This window comes from Anopheles cruzii, chromosome 2 (genome assembly GCF_943734635.1).
Source record: "Anopheles cruzii chromosome 2, idAnoCruzAS_RS32_06, whole genome shotgun sequence".
Lineage (NCBI taxonomy): Eukaryota > Metazoa > Arthropoda > Insecta > Diptera > Culicidae > Anopheles > Anopheles cruzii.
Window position 1 is genome coordinate 4,965,065 of NC_069144.1, and position 15,401 is coordinate 4,980,465.

Sequence of the window (15,401 nt, forward strand, 5' to 3'; positions counted from 1 at the left end):
GGGGAAGGATTGCATTTGTTTAAAGCCCCCTCCTCGAAGGTAGCAAGAAGCGTCCTCGAGCTGGCGCGTGTTTTTCCCCGCGGAAAACTTGGTGAAAATGATTTCTTCGCCATTGTAAACGAAACTCATCTACACCTTCTCTTCACCGGGGCTGGGCGAGTAATCCTTGCAGAGCCTTCGGCGGGGCGAACAATGGTGAACGCAGCCCGATTGTAGCTTTTGTGTCGAATCGAGTGGGATTATCGAGGCCATCATCGGAAACTCATTTATCATCATCGGCGGGGCACGGTGGGTAAATGGGGAAACAGACCACTCGAGGTGAAAAGAAAATCTCCGTCGCCCGGAAAGTGAAATAAAGCGGCACACACACAAAGCCCGTAAATTGAAAATTTCTGTTTTCTTTTGAGGAAGCCCCTTTCTGTTCCCCGGCACCGTAAGCGATTGTCAAGGCTCCTGAGGCTCCTGAAATGGGGCTGCGGGTGGTATTTAATTGAGGAAAGTGAACAATAATATATACATGAGAGTGAGTGTACGTAGTAGCAAGAAGGGACATCTATCGAATACTGTTCCGGCGTCCTTTGGACAACTTCAGAAGACCTCAAGTTTACCAACTACAATTTCTTAACAGTGACAATCTCATGCCAGTTGTTAACATACATTCAAGCATTAAAATAATGGCCCCCTTTCGGCCTACTCTAATCCGTTCCATTAGGTCACCGGTGCGTGTCTGCGCTCGATTCAAAGTGTAGGATTAAAATCTGTTTAGCTCCTTCTGTTTTTGTAGAACTGATGTGACCCGCGATAACCGCTCCGCCGTTAACATGATTCTTATCACCTTCGAACCGATCTGATTGATGTTTACTCCAGCGACGGTTCCGTTCCGGCAACATTGTCTCTACACGGCACGAAAGGCTGACGCAAAAAAGGGGTTGCGACTGCACAGATTCATTATTCATTCGCGCGCTTGCCTTCGCGTTTTACATGCGGAAAGAACTGTGGCTGCTTCTGAACGGTAACTGCGGCTCAAAACCGAGTGACAAACGCCAGTCGCAGAAATGGGTGCATCAAATTTGCGTTCCGAGAATCCTTAATGCCCGCGCTAAGGCGAGAACGGTGACGAGAAATGGTGAGATGCAATTTTAAATTCATGGTCAACCGGGGACCTCCGGCGCAAAACGTCAGCATCCGTCAGATCCCTGATGCTCTTTTGGTGTCTTCCACACACACACCAACCTGACGGATGGACGGCCTGGCTGCCCGAGGACCGGAAATGGGATGACAAATTCGCGTCACTTGGCATGCAAACAACATTCCACGCCGCTCATCGCTGCGGCTTGTCATCGTTCGGGGAGGCGAGAGTGTCACTTCCTTCGACGAAAGATCGCTAGAAAAGGGCGTTCGCTGAGCGTATGCTATAAATAAGAGGCCCACCGGCGTCATAAAATTTGCCTCCAGGAAGTCCAGCACGGCCCCCGGGCGAGGGAGCGCTGCCATCAGAGCTGTCGTGCAGTCGTGCGTCAGGTTTTTATTGTCGGTTCTTGTAACCTGTCGCGAGACAGACGGAAACAGCCAATAAAATTTGAACCGCCTCAAAAATAAAATGACGATCAGTGACGGGGACTACCTTGGGTCCTGGACCAAATCTACCGAAACGGAGAGAACTTAAAATATCTCTTAAACGCAAAATCCACGGCATAATATTAAAACAACATCTTTTTACTTGAAATTGATTAAGTTTAACACAAAACTTCTCTGCCTCTAAACTGCTGCTCCCTAAAGGTAATGAAATGGTGTGCTGCATGACGGACCGACACGCGGCCATAGAACCAAGCCAGACACTCTTCGGCGCAGACGAAAAATAAAGAAAACCACTTCGGGAAAACACGGAATCGTAAAATGAAAAATGAAAAGTACATCCATCCATTATGCATCGCACCCGGCTGGAGCGCGACCGGACGGGAACGCCCGAGCCACGGAGGGAGTCAGGCCAGATCTCCATTCAGACTCCAGTCGGAGGGGGGAGTCAGCCACTCGTCAGCTTGAACGGCCGTCCAAAAATAGACCCAAACGAGTAATGGGCTTGGGGCGGGAAAAACTACCGGAAAACCTCAACCGATCCACCAAAAAAAACACTCCCTGATGGCCAAGTTCTTTGAACCAGGTGAAACCTGAACGTCGAACTGGACTATGTGTTCCCTCGCGCCGTTCATTACGATTATTGACTTTTCCCATTTTCCGCACCACCCCGTCGGATCGGCAATCGGCCTTTGATCGCGGAACGGCGCAGAGGCCGCACCGGTTAGCCCTTAAGATGTCGGCGTGAGATTGAGTATCGACGGAAACCGAACCACTGCAGTCCAGTCGAACGCGCTCGGGAAAACTCCCGCTGGCGGAATGATTTGTTTAGCGTAAGGTTGAGCACTTCTGAAGGATTTTCTTGCCGCTGCCCGGTTGGATGGGCATCTAGAGATGCTGCTTCTGAAACTATTAAATCTGATCCACAGCATTTCCCCAGCATGATGACAGCTGGTTGCATCAGTGTCTCTCCGCGTGGACGGGGCCTAAAAATAATGACTCCCCGACACCCCTTTTTGGACCACTTCCATCCGTCCAGAGAAACCCCAGCACTCCATTTTTCATCTGACACCACCAGCTGATGCTGCGTCGATCGAGATTAAGAACCCTTTGCGACGCGCCCAAATAAACAGAGCTGCAGAAAAGATCACGCGAATGTATGAATGAGTTCATCCGTCCACCGAGATGGTCGTGGCAAGGCAGATGTAAAAGACACGATCCACACACACTGAACAGCACTGACACAAATAGACAGCACGCGAGAGACGCGGGGCTGACGTCTGGGGCGTTGGAAGTCCGTTGGAAAAACAGCGGCCCAGCGGCCGGGTTGGCCCGAACGCGACACATCCTCGTGATGGATGTTTCTAGCACCAAATGGAGCACGAGAAATAAATAAACAACCTGATTTCAACCCAGCGCGTCTGCCGTCCAGGAAGTCGAACTCTAGTCGCTGAAACATCTCGGCTCGATCCGGTGTGTCCCGGGTATGTTTTGGAACGGCCTAAAAGGCTTTGGCTGCTGAAGCAAAAGTAAACCAACCAAAACCCGAACCATCGACACTCTTTGCGACTCTCTCGCGACTCTCGATCCGGGGCATGGTTCACTTCACGTGTCGAACCCGCCGCCGATCGACCGTTTGGCGGCCGCGTCTTTTTGGCTCGCTGCACGACTTGAGACGTCGCAGCGACACACCAGCTCCTCAGGACCGGGACCGGGACAGGAAGCCTTCGGTCTTTGGGATGGGGCTAAATTTAGAAGTCAATCTAAATTCTTATGCACGTTTATGAACTTCCACGCCACACTTGACTCATCTGCGTGATTAATGGCTGGGAATTGGCCGTGGTTGGTGGAAGTGCCGGGAGGGGCCCCGAGCTGCTGTTGAGGAAGGTTGGCCCGACCAGAGTGTGTCCCGAATTAGACTGCATGGCCATATATTTCCTTTTTTTTGGGGGGATTGAATTGCGTTCTGGCGTTCTACGGAAGCGGCATAATTCATTTTTATTTATATGCGTGACGCTCGGCACTCGAACTCGCGTCGAAAGTGCACCGAGATGGAAAACATGGGCGCGATGGGCGATGAAAAAGTGAATACATTGTACAAATCCAACCTCAAACTAATTCTTTTTCGGTTCGGTTTTGTGTATCAAATATAAACAACGACAAACGGAAGCACACAAATTGGAATAGCAAACAATAAAAACGAACATGATAAGAAGAATAGAGATAACAAATAAAGAAAGTACAAAAAGGTGAAAAGAGGCTAAAATACCACAAATAACATGTGTAACTGTTATCAAGTGAGTAATCGAAAAGGAAAATAGAACAACAAAAAAGGACTGTGGGGCAAATCCGTTAGGTGGCCTTCAAACATTCAACTGATAAGCATAAACTGGTGCAGCTATTTTCAACAACAAAAGATCCTCTCACTAAGACACTCAGACCCTGGGGCAGGAGCCTCCAGTGGCCCCGCGATAAGCCGCGGCCCCAAAACAAAGTGAATCACAAAATAATGAGCAACGTAAACAAAGATCGTCCGTTGGCAGGGAGCACAATAGATCATTGTTTTGCCAGCGCACGGCTCACACCGGTAGGTAGTGGCGACCCGGGCCGGACTGCCACCCGGAACCGTCCCGGGGCGGCACATCAAAGGACGGGCCACCACCCCACCGGGGGGGCGCGCACTATCTTTTGGGGCGAGTTAATACCTTTAACGAGGAAATTGAATTCTCTGCTGTTAAAGGAGTTTCAAAAACGAGCTTTTATTTTGTTCGGTGCGGTGCGTACGGGATTCAAGCGAATGAATGCCAACACACCCACACACATACACAAGTGATACTACTTTTGCAATCTCTCTTTCTGCGACGAATCATAATGGACGCGGGTCGAAAAGTCAATCAGTCCCGAGGCGCCCGTCACACCAAAAACCGGGCGGAACCGGGTTGCCCGTGGCCACCGCCGCCGTTGGGCCCCCGCAGGGCCAGCCAGCACCACCCTCCGAGGTCCGAAAGGTTCCGGCCGCCGCTTCGCCGCTCGTGCCACATCCCGGGGATATGTCCTCAACGGCCCCGCAAAGTGTCTCGGTGGTTTCGTGTGTGTGCCCCGGCGGTCACTCCAACGGATCCGCTCAATCCGCTCGGAGGCGATCCCCCGACGGATGGCGACCCTTGCGCACACACACGGGGACACACACACACGAAACCACAAGACACACACCAGGGGGGGCTCGCTCGAGAACATCCCTCACGGGAAGGACACCGAAACGGAACGGAACGCAGGAACTTCGGAACACGGTTGGTTGGTTGATGACGGTGTGGTGGCCCCACGGGTCGGCGAGGGTAGGACGCACGGACGACGCCGGTCGGCTGGCGCACTCAGGAAGATCTTCTCTTCACCCGCACCATTGATGGTGCTGCGTTGGATGTTACAAATTCCGGCGGTCGGTCGATGCGGCGGCCGGATCACTTCTTGGCCCGACGACACGTTGCGCTAGCGATGCACAAGATGCCTTCCCTGCCGAGGCCGGCCGAGTGCGCAGTCGCACGGCCCGTGAGGGCGGTGTCCGAGCGAGATGGCGAATCCGAGAAGGTGCACTCCAGCACTCGGGACACACAGACACCGAGCTCGTCGGGGCGACCGACGACCCGGGAACGTTCAGTACTCTCGCAGCATCCAAGTGAACCGGTTTCCCCGAGCGTGTCGAGATCGAGACGCGCGCGGACCACGAACCGAACCGACCGGAGAACAATCGCAAGTCTTGTTGTGCCAATCCTGGACCTGGACCTGGTGGACTGGCTGGAGGCAGTACAATTAAAACATCATCATCGGCCGTTGACAGTGGGCAGCGAACGGGTTCGAGACGAGACCGAGCGAGAAAGAGCGATCGTCTTCACAATCAACTCGATTGTTCATCTCCGGTGGTGCAGGGCAGCAGCTAATGGAGCCGGATGTTGTGATGCGTCTTCGATCGCCCGACTCGGGCCTAGAAACTTCCGAGCGGTTTCACTATCGTCCCAGTGCACCCTTCTACGGGTCGAGAACAATGAGCTCGCCTTATTGCCATCTTGAGTTGGTGTTGTGTCCGGGAAGCACACTATCTGCGCTCACCCCCGAACAACGTGATCGACAAAGCAACAGATGATCAACAGCTGCCGGTTCTGGAACCTGCCTACGTCAGCCAGAAGTGACAGAGGCATGACATCACGAGGGCGGCGTGAGATGATCTTCCCGCCGCTGCAAGATGCTTTGGTTGGCGTCCACCCTTCTCGAAGATGGCCCGGTCTGGATCGTAAATTACAACATGTGACATGCTGTTTTCTCGTTGTCATTTCGATATTTTTACGGCCATGCGCTGGGTTCCGTCATCATCTCAACGGAATCGACACGGCCACTAATGAGTGGGAATCCGGGCGGGGATGTCTTTTGGGGAGGATTAGTTTAGCATTCGAGCATTCATTTCTAAATCATGAGAACAGATGACGTGGGCAAGGCTTTGACAGTTGACAGAAGATTGCTTGTAGAGATTGTCCCTTTCGAGCGGTTCAAGAACCGTTCGTTCGTTTTGTGGTCAACTCAGGGACTTTGGCACAGTTGGCTTGACTTATGATTAGCGGACATTTTGCAAACACAGCGACACCAGTCGCCGGTGATGTCCACACAGGCTTCAGGTCTGCAGCGGAGAAAACGGGACACTTTCCCCCATCGCCGGCTCATGAGCAGTAATCCGACAGCAAAAGTCATTACCCCAAGAGTTATGTTACCACCGTTCCAGGTCAGAACCGGGACTTCTCCCGGTTGGCAGTTCCATTAGCGCACTTGTCAGTGGCAGAAAATTGCCGCTTCCACCGATTAGCCCCGATGGTGGTGCTGGCTGGCGCATTGAGTGACATTCCAAACGAGAAAAGAAGGAAACGGATCTATAATTTCACCTGAAAGTCGAACATAACGAAGAAAAAAAGGTAATTTTCCGATCCGATTTTTCTTTTGATGGCCTTCCTAAGCCCAATTATTACCACAGTTCCCAGGGACATCCGGAGGTGGGACAAATTCTTTTTTTTTTTGTCCAGGCATTACTCAGTCTTCCTGTTGCTCCTCCGACGCGAAAACATAATCATATTCCGAACCCGAACCACCGGGGGACGCACGGTAATTTCCGAACAATCGCCCAAAGATTTGCTTTCCCGCCCGCCCGGAACCCGCGGGTGGCTTTCCGGGGGGTGGAAAATTAGAGCCAATATGCGTCCCGCTGGGAAGCCGGTAAAGTTTTCTTTCGCTCCGGCACACCGGTGCCGCGCCGTCTATCGATCACGGGAACGCTATGCTGCCAATTCCGATTGACGGCGCTCCCGCGGGAAAATTGTTTTCTTGTTTCTAGCATCTAAGAAAACATTTTTTCATCGTTCGTTTCTTTTTTTCGATCGTTTAATGATAAATTGCCGTTTGTTAACAACGTTTCATTACCACCGCGAACGAACAACGAACAACAATCCTCCCCGGTGGGGCTGCTGTTGTTGACAGAGGAATCCCGATGCGTGTCCGGAGCGTCGTCGAAATTTGAATAAAATATTTCGGTGGAGCCCACTAATCCCCCGGGCTGGGATTCGTGGCGTGACCTTCAAGTCAGTGGCGGCCGAAGGCCTGCAGAAAACTTCTTCCCGAAGCGGCCAAGAAGCGATCAAGTGCAGCGAAAGGAGATGCAAATGTGCCCTGTGCGAAAAAGGCATAAAGATGTCTTATCGGCGCGCGAGGGGCACGAGTGGTGGCCCGGGTGAAGTGATAAATATATGTATGCCGAGGGGAGCAGGGCTGGTCAGGGAATCCTGGAGCTTGGGGTTGCCTGCCTGACGAGAAGGAAAATAAGAGTCGCAATCGGAGAAACATAATACCAACGATTTGGTGCCGTTTGAGCGGAACGATCGCCCGCCCTCGGTACAGTGATGGACCGGACTGTAGGACTGGTCCGTGGGTTCATTTATTTTACACGAGGAGACCCTTAATAAGGACCTTAATTATTGCATTAAGTTTTAAAATTATTAAGGACCTCACCGCGGATTTAATAATCCTGCCAATGTTGGTCACCCCAATCGCCGATGCCCAACACTGTTAACAGCCTCACGTTAATGCTTCTTCTTCCTCTTGCTGTGATCGACCCGATCGGTATCAGAGACCCCCAAGCCAAGGGATTGCACGCTGGCAGCCCAGCATGATCCGGCCAATGAACCACACGATACGACCCTGCACGACCTGAGCTGGGAGCAGGTTTTCTGCGGCTGCCATCGCTGCCACCTACATTCCGAGCCGCAGGCCCCCGGCAGTCCCCGGATAGGATTAGTAATCCCGACTGGCGAAGGTGCAGTCCTGATGCACGCCACCGGTGCACAACCTGTCCGCGCGTGTGTTGAAGGTTTTCTCGCTGTTTCTCCGATTTCTCGACGGGCTTCTGTGAGGGCCAAAAGAGGGCAACAGTCCGGTCGTTAAGGTGAAGCGGTTAAAGTCGTTACAACGATAGCTCTTCTCTTGCCTAGGATAGGCTTCCCGGCGGGGTGGGGAGGGCGAAGAAGCTGCAACATCCGCAGGGAATTTGCAGCAAACTCGATTCGCATTCCAGTTTTGGTCCGATCGGGTTCCTCAGTACGGTGCGTGGATGTGCCTCTCCCTTTCTCTCTTTCCCTACCTCTCGGTAACAATGGACCCCGTTTATGTAGCGCACAGACACATTCCTGTACAGTGCACCTAGCTGCTGACCACCATATCGGTGGCCGCTGAAGGCGCGGGAATTTTTATTCCCGTTCCAGATTTTTTCGCACCCTGCACAACGAACCTGTGCCATTCTGCGAACCGGTTCTGCAGCACCGAACCGGAAAAGGAATGGCAAAGGGGCCATAGAAAATAGATCGGTTGCCGTGGCAAACTCTACAACTTGTGCCTCAACAGTTGTGGAGTTGACCAAAGCCTAATGGAAAGAGGACACCCTCAAAACACGCAACGCCTTGGCCTTATCAACCGAGCCGTGGCCGTGGCATCCACCTCGCCCCAAAAGATGGTGATAATCGTAAGCCACTTTTTTATTTTGCGTGTGCCATTTTATATTGTTTCGGTCTTGAAAGTTTTATTTGTTTGCGTCCCGATCCCGATCGTATCGTCGGTGGGGCGTTCCGTGGCAGCCGCCGCCGGGCAGCCCAACCTCGAAGCCGGTGCTTCGAGATGCAGATTCCTTCAACAGGTTCCCGGACCAGGCGGACCAGCAGGACAATCAAGCAAGAATGAATGATCGCTAGGGTAACCTGCCGGTGGATCGACCAGTGACTGGAATGTATGTACCATCGGCTTAGATCATGTTTTGGAACTAAATAAATAAACATTCGATGCCAATCGATGCAGTGGTGTCTTTTCGATGGCCATCACATTCTCGAGCAGAAAGGTTTGTATCAGAAAGAATTTCCAACATGTCTGGGGCAGAAAATCGAACAGAGAGGTCCCTTCCATTGACGTATCAATCCGCCCCAATTCAAATGAACGTCGGACGGACAACGGCAACGAAGCGGCGCGGGACCCCGCGCTGGCGTCCGTTTCTGTCGCTCATCTCGTTTATCTTCTTATTTCTGAATCACCTCCATTAAGGCCGCAAGATGCGCGGGACTTGCTTAAGCAGCGTTTTAAGATTGTGTCCCTTTTTTGCCGTCGACTTTGGAGGAGGACGCGCGTATCGTGTCCAGCATCTTTCACTACGTGCGCTCCATCGTTCGGCCCGTCGCCCGTCGGTTGATGTTCTCGATTTCATTAAAAGCATTCACCCGTTCGCGAGGACACACACACGCACCCGCTCGCTCACATTCAAATCACTTCACAACTTCAGGCCCCTGGCCGGCCGATTCGAGTCTCCCTCCCGGACGAAATTAAAATAAAGAAACAATCATTTTTATTCCGACGCCACCGTCCAGGTCCAGGGGGGGGTCCGGCGTGGCGTGAAACAAGAAATTGCCCCTCAACGAGCCCAACAACGAGATGGCCGCCGATGGGGCCAGAGATTTATGCCAGCGTTTCGTTTTAGGACCTCGTAGTTGCCGTGAGAGAGTGGCCCACAGGTTCAAGGCTATCAAAAGGCTCGCAATAATAAAAACGGACCCACTCGACGGTTTAATGGTTAATGTTTTCCGAGATTCCTTTTAATTACTGACGATCATAAACGCTGGTTTTCGGTGGGGGATAATCATAAAAAGCCAAACCCAACTCGGTCGGCCATCGGCCATCAGCCACGGAACACATTCGCTTTTGAAATCTCCGACCCATTTCTGTTGCTTCGGGTCTCGCTAATGGGTCACCTCGAGCGCTCCAAGTCACTCCGTCCAGTGTCCGTTAACTAATAATATGCTCTAATTTGACGTCATCAACGGTGACATTATTCGCTGTAATTTGAGTCCTATTCAGCAACAGTCTCCGGTTCAACTCCTCCTAAGCGGAGACAGAACCTCCCTCGTACGGATAATCAATCCGCGCTCGGTTCCACACAACAATCACGTGATGAGGCGGCCCGGCGGGGGTTGGCGGGGTTCCGCATCCGATAAGGATCTGTGGAAAATAAAAGCGACCCCGAGAGAGAGAGAGAGAGAGAAAGCGGGGAAAAAAGGACGAACCATGGGGACCTGATTAACGGGCACGACCTTTTCCGAGTTGTGTCCTTGTTTTGTGTCGTCACCGAATCCGATGATCCGCTTGATGGTGGACTCGTGGACTCTTCGGTCGCGCAACAGCGCGTGAAGCTGTGAAGTTACCGTTCTTGTGGCGAGAAGACGAGAAAAGTCCTTCAATCGAAGAGAAGAGGATCTCTAATAGCAAAAGTTAACTAAAGTTACTGTAAACGATGCTCTCTACTATAATCTGACTACGATGAAGGAAAAAATTTAATGAAGTATCATACTGCGGGGTAGGTTGTGGCCAACCTCTAGGGGTGATCGGACTTGCTGACGAGCTCATAAAAATTAGCGAACAATTTCAAACGTCATCAAAGCAAAATATGTTCCATTTCAGGGCGATGAAAGATACTGTCCCTGAACCCCTCGTCATCCGTTCCCCTCGCGGTGCAATTGTCCAGCTTCTGTTCGTCGACCCAGGAAAACTTCTGAATAGATGGACAAATGAAAGAATGTTCAGAGCGGAGAACCGTTGGGCTGTCTTCGTACCCCGCGCATAGCCTTGTTTTGTGTTGGCCTGCGCCACTGTCGGTTGGGGATCCGGAAAAAGATCCGAAATAATCGCATAATGATTTCGGGCATTTTCAGGACGCCACCGGAACACGGACCAATCTCGGAATGAAAGCTGCGTACTTCGAATCGAATTTATTTACATAATTTTTTAACAAACGCGAATGCCACCCCAAGTTGAAAGTAGACCGAGGGCCGACACCGACGGCCTGCCCGAAGTGGCCCTTCTGAACCGCATCGAGCATTATGCTTTTCCCGCATCACTTCCTTGCGCTCGCGGCCCACACGAAATGGAACCGGGACCGGAACATATAAATTAAGCAATTAATTATTTATTAATGGAAAATCGCTCGTCAGCCCACTCATTTGCACCATTCCCGTTCTAATGAGGTCCCGGGATTTTAATGCACAAAGAGCATATCGTATCATCATCATCATCAGCAACAGCAGCAGTATCATTGCGGGCCGACTAGCGATGCACAGATAAGCAGTCGTAGTCGGGGATTGTCGGCAAATTTCACGGTTCACGTGGGCGCGCCTTTTCGATGGCCCCACACGAGAGTTGTTTATTGTGTGTTGATGGCGGCCAAATGAAAAAGGCTTGCTTTTGAAGGATTAGCGTTTCGATGGAGAGTTGGGCTTATGTTGTTTTTATTGCTGCCCCGGAGAGGACTTTTGAATAAATCTAGTCCGACCGAAGCTGTGGTTAATGAGTGGCGAGGAGAGTTCAAATCTGGAGTTCTGGGGCTGGGAAAACTAATCCGAATATAGTTCAAGTGTTTGGCAAATCATTTTAATATACTTGTATAAGAACTAGTTTCAAGAATTTCAATAAATTAATTCAAATAAGGAATTATAGCTCAAAAATCCGCATAAATATCCAATAGAGGGTTTGTCTAACACTTGATGGATGTGGATCTCGTTTGGCTTCGTCTTTTCGGTCTAATCTCTCATCCTTCCCTCATTCAACCTCGGAATTACACATTCAAGCGACATTTGCTCCACTTTCTCGGCACTCGGCACAAAAATCTGCACAGCATATGAATGAAAACATGCCACGTTCGCCCCTTCTAGCGCCGCGTGCATTTTTGTTACCCAAACGAAACAATCGCACCGTAATGAGCAGAAGAAAATACCGGCAAACGGAAACGGTTTCGTCTCATTTGGGCAATAATGTGTTCCCCCGCGAAACCCCATGTCACCCGCAACCGCTGGTGGGTTGTCATAAAATTCTAACGAAGGCAAAGAGCGCATAAAACACTCCCTTTCGGCCACACGCTCTCATTCATGTCGCTGGATCGCTGCTGGTTCGCTGATCGTTAAATTTAGAAAACGGCCTGTCACATAACCCCTTTTCGGGCGAGGGGGTCCCTACTTCGGTCGTTTCATTCGCCAGCCTCTCGGATTTCTTTCGCAAGGTTCTCGGGGTGCTCGATTCGGGTGGTGAGCCAACCGACATCATTCACATTTGGAAGCTATTTCTGGACATTTATGAGCGTCCCCTGAGGCTGCATCTTGGGACGCGCAAACCCGCGCAACGTGCAGGAAATGCCATCGCATCACTTCGCAATTTTATGTGCTCGAACATCGTCTAACATTCTAACTGAGACCATGTAACACGTTCGTCAGCGAAGAAAGGTCAGTGGATCGGCCAAATCGACCGACTCGGCCAACGGCTACATAATGCATATTAATAAACCAAATATTAATTTCGACCTCCCTGAAGCAACTTCTTTCAGCCACAGCCACACCGGACCTCGGTGGAGTCGATTTGTCGAAAGGACACATTTGTGACGTTTTCTGAGAGCGCCGTTTCCTCAGAACGGAAATTGTCGTTCAATCGCCGGCGTTTCGGCAACAGGAAGGATGAATGAAAAGAGGGCCACATGAATGGAGTGAATGCAATGAATGGGGAACACCCTTCCGTTGTGCGGTGCATCCGCACGAAGGATGGGGTGTGGTGGGCCAAAAACACAATCGTAATGTTCCGACAAATCCTTCCGTCTATTGAGCGCAAAGAAAAGGTCATTCGCCATACAGTCAGCAGTCAGCGAGGGAAGATTGAGTGGGATTGTTTGCCGAACGCAACACCCGTGGAGCCAAAGGAAAACTATTATGCTTATGGTCGTCCGGAAAAGCAACGCCTCGACGCATGGGGAGTCAGCGCTAAGCACACTTTTATGGGTTTCGAATGAAAGGGATAGTCGGTCGGGTGTTGTTGGAACCCGAATCTTGCCCGATAATAGGTGCAGGTTGCGAGAATTAAGTCAAATCTTGATCATGAACCATAACAAACAGCAATTGGTGAACACTTTTAAGCATTTGTCTAATTGCTTCGACATCTTAACCCAAGCAAAATAACTGTGATGAGTATTTTGTCCATTTCTCTTTTGGATCAAGCATGACCACCGGCCGACTCCAAGCTTTCCCACTGTGCGGCTCATTCGTTGGCGGAATTCCACTCTCCGAGGGTGCCACATACAAGCGGATTACACACAAATCTTAAGAAGCTTTCTGTGGTTTTCCCGTACCCGCTGCGCTGATCCGTTGTAATCACCGTCGAACCACCGAGTGGTCGCTTCCGTTCCCGCCGATACTCAACGGTCATAAATAAAGTCATTCACCACAGTCACCCCCGGGGAGCCTGCCAGCCGCGGCTCAAGTGGAAAGTGGTCCCTTCCCTTGGGCAAACGGTGGAACAAATGAAGACATGTGTTAATGAAGGTTCAACAAAAGGTTTTTCACTAAAGATGGATTTCCTTGTGCGGTCTCTCGGCCCTCCCTGGTGCCCCTAAACCGGCAGAATTGGCGACAGTAGCAACGCAAAAGTATGGAAATTAATTTCATGAAAATCGACCCCCGTTGAAAGCCAGCATTTATTTTGTTCCTTTTCAAAAAAGAATCCAAACTTCGTCCGCATTTCGGATCATTAAAATTCTTATCACAAACCAGTCGCCTTGTCACCCAGATTGAAAAGTGGCCCGATGAAAATGCGTTTTTCCTTTGAAAGGAAAAACGGTCCCAAATCCTAATTTTACTTTCGCCCCATTCAACGCATTGAAATCACCATCACGCCGAACAATGAAGGAATTTTCCGAAGACCTAAAGAGCTGAGCTTCGTGCAGCGAAACCCGGTAACAATGCCCGACCGACGGACCGGTCCTCGCCCCCGGGTGGGCGGAATCTGCTCGGGAAACGATTGTTGTTCTCGGGCCGACAACGACGCACGCAACAGGTGGAAACTCGGTACGGTCCACGGAGAGTGGAAAATGCCCAACAGCGCTCGGTTTTCCAACTAACCCCCCGCCATGGTGGCCGGAAATCTAATTGACGCCCGTACCGCGCCCGTTTGCAAATTGACTGTGAAAAATTGTTTTACCGTTTCCTGTTTGAGCTGATTGACCTCTTGGTGGGGGCCGAAATTTCATCTCCGTTCGTCGAAGAATTTAAGAATATTTCACCCCTTTTTGGCATGGACGGAAGCGAAGCCCTTTCCTGCTGTGTCATGGTGCGAAATCATAAAACTTTGCCACCCCTCGTGGTAGTGTAAGCCCCTATTTAGAGACACTCAATTTAGGTTCATTTGTTTTTCGAACCGAACCAGATTTTGTTTCTACACGTTAACTTATGTTCCCGGCGCATGGGGAGCGTGTGTTCATGTTTGACACGGGACTGGATTAGAAGAAATTACGGAACTGCCTGCCGGAAACGGAAGGCACAGTAATTTTGTTACCGAACCAGACAGAATACGCACGTTGATTGGGAGGGTTTCACGCGCGGCATTAGAAGCGTTAGCGTCTTACGGTACGGTGTGGACTACAAAGCGAGCGAGTGAATGTGATTAGCGAAACAAATAGACAACAAATGATGGAATGCGATCTGCTCAAATCGGATGCTGTTAATCGTGGAATGCGCAAGTTATCACTAACATTTTAACCTATTTTTACGCTTCAGTTTATTTTGGTTGTTACAAGTTTTTTAATGGATATTGACCAAAGAATTAGGTTTTGTTGAACTCACATCTAACGAAAGGATTTCCAACGTACTATTGGTTAGTTATTATTTTCATTTGGTATTCAGTTCGTCATCATAGCCATTCGCCACCATTTTTACAGAAAATAGACCGCATTAGAGTAGATTCAGCTCAGCTGAGCTTGTTATGGCTTGTTCATTGCTCTGATGTAACATAATCATTATTTTCAGATTTCAACTAATTAATAACAATCATTTTTTGTTATTTATCGCCTTTTGTTGTTGTATATTTAGTAACATAGTTTTAAATTTAGTCGGTGAGGCAAAAATGGTGACAGCCACCCCAGAGCAGGGTGATGACGGCAGCATTTGTTACATCGAAAAGCATGTCCTCTGTAACTGCATTGACGAAGGGCTCCTGCACATAAAAAACTATCGTTTATACTTGTAATTACGACTTTAGTTCTTCATAAATAAAAATGCGTCAAATGGCATAATCTTTTATTTGTTTTATATTCATATTTTCATTTTATGACTTAATAAGTATCTGAAATAGCCCACTGTTTGATTGAACACTACAAATGGCTGACGACGTCGCTTCAAAAGAGCTTTTACCAAATCGAAAGCTCTCTCAAGGTGAAACTTTGCTCAAAGCTC